This window comes from Eptesicus fuscus, chromosome 16 (genome assembly GCF_027574615.1).
Source record: "Eptesicus fuscus isolate TK198812 chromosome 16, DD_ASM_mEF_20220401, whole genome shotgun sequence".
Taxonomy (NCBI): Eukaryota; Metazoa; Chordata; class Mammalia; order Chiroptera; family Vespertilionidae; genus Eptesicus; species Eptesicus fuscus.
Genome location: NC_072488.1, coordinates 58,489,249 through 58,498,288, shown reverse-complemented (window position 1 = coordinate 58,498,288; position 9,040 = coordinate 58,489,249).

The window sequence follows — 9,040 nt, the reverse complement described above, 5'->3', positions numbered from 1 at the left end:
GGAAAGGGAAGGGAAGGGAAGGGAAGGGAAGGGAAAGGGAAGGGTAAGGGAAGGGGAAGGGAAAGGGAAGGGAAGGGAAGGGAAGGGAAGGGAAAGGAAGGGAAGGGAAGGGAAAGGGAAGGGTAAGGGAAGGGAAAGGAAAGGGAAGGGAAAGGGAAGGGAAGGGTAAGGGAAGGGAAGGGAAGGGAAGGGAAGGGAAGGTAAGGGAAGGGAAGGGAAGGGAAGGGAAGGAAGGGAAGGGAAGGGAAATGAAGGGAAGGAAAGGAAAGGGGAGGGAAAGGGAAGGAAGGGAAAGGGAAGGGAAAGGAAGGGGAAGGGAAGGGGAGGAGAGGGAAGGGAAGGGAAAGGAAGGGAAAGGGAAGGAAGGGAAGGGAAGAGAAGTGAAGGGAAGGGAGGGAAAGGAAAGGGAAGGAAGGGAAGGGAAAGGAAAAAAGGGAAAGGGAAGGGAAGGGAAGGGAAGGGAGAGGGAAGGGAAAGGAAGGGGAGGGGAGGGAAAGGGAAGGAAGGGAAGGGGAGGGAAGGGAAGGGAAGGGAAGGGAAGGGAATGGAAGGGAAGGGGAGAAATGGAAAGGGAAGGGGAGGGGAGGGAAGAGAAGGGGAGAAGAAAGAAGGGAAGTGGAGGGGAGGGAAGGGAAGGGAGAGAGGAAAGAAAAGGGAAGGGAAAGGAAAGGGAAGGGAAGGGAAGGGAAGGGGAGGGAAGGAGAAGGGGAAGGGAAGGAGAAGGGGAGGGGAAGGGAAGGGAAGGGAAGGAAGGGGAAGGGGAAAGGGAAGGGGAAGGGGAAGGGGAAGGGAAGGGAAAGGGAAGGGGAAGGGAAGGGGAAGGGAAAGGGAAGGGAAGGGAAGGGAAGGGAAAGGAAGGGAAGGGAAGGGAAAGGGAAGGGTAAGGGAAGGGAAGGGAAAGGGAAGGGAAAGGGAAGGGAAAGGGAAGGGAAGGGAAGGGAAAGGGAAGGGAAGGGAAGGGTAAGGGAAGGGAAGGGAAGGGAAGGGAAGGAAGGGAAGGGAAAGGGAAGGGAAGGAAAGGAAAGGGGAGGGAAAGGGAAGGAAGGGAGGGGAAAGGGAATGGAAGGGAAGGGAAGGGAAGGGAAAGGAAGGGAAAGGGAAGGGAAGGGAAAGGAAGGGAAAGGGAAGGAAGGGAAGGGAAGGGAAAGGGAAGGGGAAGGAAGGGGAAGGGAAGGGGAGGAGAGGGAAGGGAAGGGAAGAGAAGGGAAAGGGAAGGAAGGGAAGGGAAGAGAAGGGAAGGAGAAGGAAGGGAAAGGGAAGGAAGGGAAGGGAAGGGAAAGGAAAAAAGGGAAAGGGAAGGGAAGGGAAGGGAGAGGGAAGGGAAAGGAAGGGGAGGGGAGGGAAAGGGAAGGGGAGGGGAGGGGAGGGGAGGGAAGAGAAGGTGAGAAGAAGGAAGGGGAGGGAAGAGAAGGGGAGGAGAGGGAAGGGAGGGGGAGGGGAAGGAAGGGAAGGGAAAGGAAGGGAGGGAAGGGAAGGGAAGAGAAGGAAAGGGAAGGGAAGAGAAGGGAAGGGAAGGGAATGAGAGGGAAGGGAAGGGAAGGGAATGGAAGGGAAGGGGAGAAATGGAAAGGGAAGGGGAGGGGAGGGAAGAGAAGGGAAGAGAAGGGAAGGGAAGGGAAGAGAGGGGAAGGGAAGGGAAGGGAAGGGATGGGGAGGGGAAGAGAAGGGAAGGGAAGGGGAAGTAAGGGAAGGGGAGGGAATGAGAGGGAAGGGAAGGGAAGGGAAGGGAAGGGAAGGGAAAGGGAAGGAAGGGAAGGGAATCTCCATTGCCCTTGAAATAAAGTCTGAACTCTCAGCTTGAACTCTGGCCCTGCCTGGCCCTGGCCTCCCCACCCCACCCTCCCCCCAGCTCTTCATGGTCCATTATGCTGGCTCACATTCAGTCCCTGTCCCAGCCCACCCCTGCTCATGCCATGTCATTCTTTGCCATCTTGGAGCTACCGAGCCTGGTCCATCTGCCCCAGATCCTCCTCACACCTCCTCTGCCTTCAGACCAGGGCCATGAGTCTGGAGTGGGAGCTCCTCTGAAGGTGTCTCCGGCCACAGTCTTTGCTCTGCCCTGTCCCAGCTCTTTCATGGTCTGTCTCTCTCTCTAGAGTGCAAACTCCTTGAGCCAGCGCCTCGGCTGCCACTTGAGTGCTGTGTCTGCGGCACAGAGCAGACACTCAGCAGAAGGTGTCAGCGCAGTAACGCAGGAATGCCCTTGGCCTCCTCTGACTCTGAGTCTTACACCCCTCCTCATGGAAGGGAGATTCAAAGACCTTGTTTCCTCCTTTGGGTCCAGCTAACAGACTCCTCTGGGCCCCGCCCCCTCTGTGAAGGCCTCACAAGTACCCGCCCTAGCAGCAGGGATGCTGGGCATTTCCAAGGAGTTTTCAGCACAGATGCTCAGATTAGAGTCCCAGCGCTTCCGGGAAGTGATGTGTGGGGCAAGTCCTGTGGTCCCTGTTCTTCGCAGCTGTGAATGGGGATGTTGATGGGGATGTTGTGAGGATCAAATGATATTATGCATGTGAGTGCCTAGGAGAGTGGCTGGCATCTAGTAAGCACTCGATAAATAGAGCTGCTACTATTACTATTATTATTAGCCAGTTCCCTCGCTTTTCTGAGCTCAGGGAGAAGGATGAACTGGCGAAGCCCCCAGCCTGTGGGCAGCCCAGGTGGGACTCCGATCCAGGACTTCCAGCTTCCAAGCCAGGACTCTGTTTCTCCCTCTGCTTTCCATCTCCCATCCCCAGGCTTTGATTCCCAAGTCACTAACCTGCCTCCAGCTGACGCAGGGCATCTGTAATAAACACCCCCTTCCCCCAGTGCCTGAGGCCACCGCAGAGGCTGAGATACTGGCACCAACTGTCCAGGATGGAAATTCCCCAAGACACCCGGGGGCCCTCAGCTCAAGTTCAAACAAAGAAATGTTTATGTTCAGACCAACAGCAAGAAAGGGACTTGGGAGCACTTAGCGTCAGTGTCATAAAACATGAGGATTGATAACCCTGTGTGACTGGGGCGACTGCCAGGGGAACCAGCAAACTCTAGGTGGCCAGTGATACTTCCTAGTATCTGTGCGCAGGGCCCAGCCAGGATTCAGTGGGGCATTAAGAAACCGGGTAACAAGTGCATGGAGCCCCCCAGTGTACAGAGCACGCCCACAGGCATGGGTGCCCCTGATTCCCACAATACCACCACGAGGGGGCAGTCCAGGATGAAGGAATGTTCCCCACTTTTGAGATGAGGAAATTGAGGCAGAAGGAGGGGAGAAGCAATGTAGCTTAGGTCACACAGCCCTGGATATCCTGACTCATCATTACCCGGTCCTCTTGCAAACAGAGAAGTGGGAAAGCCCAGTTCTGGTCAAGAACATAAATTTATCCAAAGGGGCTCATGAACCAACATGGTGGACACTGTGCAAACGCTAGGCTCTGATGTGAAGTTGCTGAGAAGAGCCACAGTTGGCCTTATCCGGTCCTGCCAGGCTGGGGCTGTTTGGTTTCCCTGGGCTGGAGCTGAGTGAACCTAAGACAAGACCTAAGAAGAGGTGAAAAGTTCCACATGAGAGAGGGATTGGGAATCCTTGCATCACCTGTTCAATATCACTAGACTCTCGTAACCCCCTGGAACAATAAGATGGGGGTTCGGCTATGCCCTGTCTGGGGATGGAGGCATGAAGACTGACCTTTTCTCCTGACCAAGGGGAACCAAACAGGTGGCTGGGCAATCCAGAGAGTGTTCCCATAAGTTGGCAGTGACACCTGGAGACGCGTCCGCACGGCCAATAGCTCAGTCCTCTCATGGCTTCCAAGCCTTTCCAGGCGTGAGAACCATGTGAACGAGAACTCTTTAATTAAGGAGCATGAAGGTGCTTATCTTCCAGAGACCACTGGCCTTGGTTCTGGCTCATGATTTCTGTGATGGTGAAAGACTTTTCCAGAAGCTGTTTCTGACACGAGAGACTTCTCTCTCTAGTACTTCTTGAGGAATGTGTCTACAGATGACTGTTTTCTTAGTTTTTGCTTACTTGGAATGCCCTAATTTATACCTCACCAGGACCACCCGGGAAGTGGCACTAAGGGAATCCAATTTTCCTTATCTCATGGTATTGCGCAAGCCCTCCAATTCAACAGACCCCTGGGGGCCACACAGAACCCATCCACATATTCTCTGCTCTGGCCCAACTTCAGATGAAATGTGGGAGGGTTATGGATACAAGTAACAGAAAACCTCCATTCCTTTAGCTTCAGTTATAAGGAAATGTACCATGTCACACCCAAGTCCAGCAGGAGGTGGCTCCAGGAGCAGTGAACTCTGACCAGCAGTATCATTAAGGACCGATGTTCTTGTATCTACACTGCCAGCAGCAACCTTATTCCCAGCCTGCTCCCCTCATGATCACAAGATCGATGCCTAGTGCCAGACATCACATCCCAACACGACAATGTCCCAGGAAAGAAAAAGGTCCTTCATGTATGTCTGGGATGCTTTCTCTCATCAGCTTGTCAGATCCCCATAGCTCACTGTGTGACAGGCAGGTAATGCCACCAAGTGACCCCATTTTGCAAGAAGGAAAGGAAGGCTTGGAGAGATGGTGTGCCCTGGCCAACTCTGCCAACAGGTTAGCGTTGGACTAGGGACTCCGCCCTGGTTCTCCTGGACACCAGTCCAGAAGTCTTGTTGGTGACATCAGTATAGCCTCTGCTGAGATAATTTGGGATAAGGCATCATCAGACATCCCATTAATTATTTCTTTTTAAATATTTATACAAGGCAGGTAATGCCAGTACCTTGGGGAAGCTTACAATCTAGTGGGAGAACAGAAACAAATAAATGAACACACAAGTAAATATCTAAGTTCACATTGTGAAAACTGCCAAGAGGGAAAGGGGTGGGGCCATGATAGAGAGTAACTAGAAGGAGGAGGTCAGGGAAGACACCACTTGCAGAAGTAACATTAGCTGAAACCCAATGGATGAGTTGGGTGCAAAGGAGGAGGAAACCTGGCTGGTGCTGCTCAGTGGTTGAGCATCGACCCATGAATCAGGAGGTCACAATTCGATTCCTGGTCAGGGCACATGCCCAGGTTTCAGGCTCAATCCCCAGTGGGGAACATGCAGATGGCAGCTGATGAATGATTCAGAGGAGGAGAAGGGAGACCATACAGGCTCAGGGAAGAATGTGCACAGAGATCTGGAAGTGAGAGTCCTGGGCTCACTCAGGTGGTTGCAAATGTGGCTGGGTTCATGTGATCCAGGGAGAGAGATTGGAGGGGCCAGACCACATGGGTCTGGAAGATAAGGCTGCTGTTGAATTAAAATCATAGGCTCTGGAGCTGGACTTCTTGGATTCAAATTCTAAAGCTGTGGTTTAACAGCACGGTGCCCTTAAGCAAACCATCAACCACGTGGTGCTTCCATTTCTTCCTCTTATCAAGTCTCTACCTTATCTGGAGCTGTGAGAAATGGAGATGATTGTGTTGAAGTGCCTCATGCATGATAAGTACTTGGTAGATGTCAGCTGCTGTATGGGCCTTGTTAAGAATTTTGCTCCTTGTTCTGTGAGTAATGGAGGACCCCCCTTGAATGCAAGGAACAGCAATCCAACTCACTGGCTTGAGAAAAAATAGGGGGATTTATTAGCTCATATAATTTAAAAAATAGAGGTTTATTTATTTATTGTTAATCTTCACCAGATGATATTTTTTCCATTGATTTTCAGAGAGACTGGGAGGAATGATGATGATGATGATGATGATGATGATGATGATGTGAGAGAGAGAGAGAGAGAGGACACATTGATTGGTTGCCTCCTGCACGCACCCTGACCAGGGCCAGGGATCGAACTTGCAACCCAGGTGCATGTCCTTAACCAGTAATTGAACACACAACCCTTTGATCTGTGAGCTGGCACTCTATCCCCTGAGCCACACTGGCCTGGGCTAAAATATATAGGTTTATATGTGTCATCAGGCTTGGCTGGATCCAGGCACGTAGCGCTCTCTCTCCACTGTTGGCTCTGCTTTCCAGTGAGGTGACTACACTCTCGGGCTCACTGTCACAGGTGGCAGGGTGGCCACTTAGCTACCATATGAAAGAGATCACCTCTCTCCTGCTTGTCATGGAGGTCTCTCATTGTCTTAGTGCCCAGCCCTGAGCCAGTCACCATGGCAGTGGCGAAGGGAAGTGGAGTAGGAAAAGAGGAATTGGTGCTGAGCAGCCAGTTAGATCCCCAAAGGTCCAAGATCACTGGCCTGAGGTTGGTAGGGTGTTCTAAAAGGAAACTGAGGTGCTGGTCCAAATCGGGAAGAGGCAGGCGGAGCAGGCAGCCACAGGCAGTGTTGAGTCAGAGAGATACTGGATGTTTTACACAGGGAGGGATAGACAGGGTCTGATGACCCTGAGATGACCACTCTGGCTGCTGAATGGACAAGATGGGAGGAGGGCAGAGTAGAGGTGGGGAGAGGCATTGGGGATCAATGTCACAGTCTGGGAGAGAGGTGTGTTGTCATGGCCAGGCTAGTGACAGTGGAGCAGAGATGGTTGAGAAAAAAGCACAGAGCCAGAGCTTGGTGACAGACTGGGCAGGGGTGGGGACAGGTGGATTGCAGGCCAAGAGCCAGGATTTGTCCCGAGCAGCTGAGACAGGGGGCTTCAGGGAGGGGAAGGTTGTGGGAGAGTTGATTTGGGGGGAAGAGTGAGAGTTCATCTTTAGATGCCTTGCATTTGAGCAGCCCTGAAAAATCCGTGGGCAGGAGTCCAGGAAGCATGTTTTGGGGGCATACTTGTCCGGTTCTTATGAAATACTAGTGGCCCAGTGCAGGAATTCATGCACATTGAAAGGAAATTAATTAGAAGAAATATTTTAGTATCGCTATTCGCCCTTTCTCTATAATAGAAGTGTCAACTAAATTCACGACCAACAATGACAGATCAAAATACAGGCATGCAATTGGCACCAGTGAGAGCTTTATATGTATTGTGCATGCGTGAGTCAACTTAGCCTTATATATATATAGAATAAACTTGCTTAATTAGACCTGCTTTCTGATGTAGCTAAACTTTTTCCAGCCCAGTGAAGCACCCCAACTTCTCTTTCAGGTAATTGTCAGCAAAACAGCAGTAAATATCAACATGAGCAGATTATTATTGTAGATCACGCAGGGAGACCAAAGGGTAAAATATTTCACTGCAGCAGTGTTTGACTATATTCTGTGCAGTGAGAAAACCTGAAGTCATTTTCAAAGAAGTATTTCTTACTTCTTTTCAGTCGGGTCAAGTTTCTAAGCTTCCTAAATGAAAAGAAAGTAGGATTCCACCTAGTCTCCTATCTATCTACTCCAGGACTTCTGTGAGGATCAAATGAGATGAGGCACGGGAAAACGCTTCACAGACATTTGGTTAAAATGTGAAATGTTTGTACCTGGCAATAAAGCAAGTCATGTTCCTGGGCTGAAGAAACTGCAAGGAGGCTAGTTGTCACCAGGGAGAGGAAGCCAGGCATTGTTATTACCCGGACGGACGCTTAACATATTAGCCTTTTATATTTATAGATAAGAAGGATAAATAAATTGAATAATGGCTGTTCTGTCCAGTAGAATGCACGGGAATCAAGGGAAGCCTTCGCTTCAGGAACAACTTACTGAGCTGTTTGCAGGGAATGTGTTTCTGGAACAATATCTGCCTGGTCTAGTCCCTCCCTTAGAGTGAAAACCTCCTAGGGAGCTAGGTGGTCAGGACCAGTAGGGTGGGGGCATGCAATGAATCTTAGTCCAATGGATGGGTCCCACTCCCCAGGAGCTGATGTGCAGCTGTGGTTAGACATGAGGAGCATGGGTGACATGGAAGACGTCTGGGCAGACAGCCGAAACTCAATGCAGAATGACATGGCCAGGCAGCAGAGGCCTTGGGGGCTCTAAGGAGAAGGGGGTTAATGCAGGGCTGATGTGATCTGGGGTGGCTTCCTGGTGACAGAACTGGAGTGGCATCATCAGTGTGCCAGGCAAAAGGAAGACCATGAGCTCAGGCGGGGGTGCAAGCCTAGGTATGGAGTGTGCCCTATCCTGTCCATAGCCGTTGGGTCTCTAAGAACTTTCTAAGTTAGATCAAGACACCAGGGCCTCTCTGGGCTTCCCAGACATCCTGAGATCTTCAAGTGCGGGCTCGCCCCAGCTTTCCCACTCAGCTGAGGAAGAGTGAGCTGCTCCCTACTCAGGGGCCTTCACCTTTCCCCACCTCTGTGGCAGCCCTCAGCACCCTGACCCACAGGGATTTCTCTGTGCCCCTCCCCTTAGTCCAGTCCTTCCCCAAGGCAGGGAACTGGCCAGGAGCACTGTCATATCCTCCGCCACAGGAGCCCTGGGGGATTTGGGGAGGAATGAATGCATGCCAGGGCAAATGGTCCCTGGTAGGGGAGCTAGAGGTGGCTGGGGAAGCCCTGGCTGGGCACTTCATGCATGTGGGGTGCACCTATGGGCCTTGGGGGCTTGTCTGTGTGTGCCCCCTTCTCCAGATCTAGGGAAGAAGCCATGTGTGACAGGGCCACCAGCCCAGCCTCAGTGGACCTGGACTGGCCTCAGAGCTGGCAGGCCCCAAGCTAGTGAGTGAGCAGGGAGTCAGCTTCCATCCATTAGGCCCGCAGCCCGGCAGCCGATGCTGAGCGGACGTTCTGCTCTTGGCCCTGCTATCTACTTAGGCATCGTTAATATTTTACGCTGCAGAGCCAGGGGATCAATGTCTTGTTTATAGCTCAGTGTTTATGGGCAGCCATTGAAGCTTTCACAGGGAAGATGTACAGGAGCACCAGGGGAAACCGAGGCAGGAGAGCAGAGCTGGGGAAGCCCCAAGAGGACCCCAAGATGGCGTCCTTTGCTTGCTTGGTTCTCTGTCCTCCCAACACTCTCACAGCTGGCACCCTGGACACACCCAGCTTCAGAACACACCTTAAAGGGCCATGCCGGCCCCTTCGGCCCCACCCAAGGAGGCTCTCACTTCTGGAGACTTTCACACACTCTAGTAACTTGCCTGGTCCCGCAGAGCTGCCATCTCTGCAC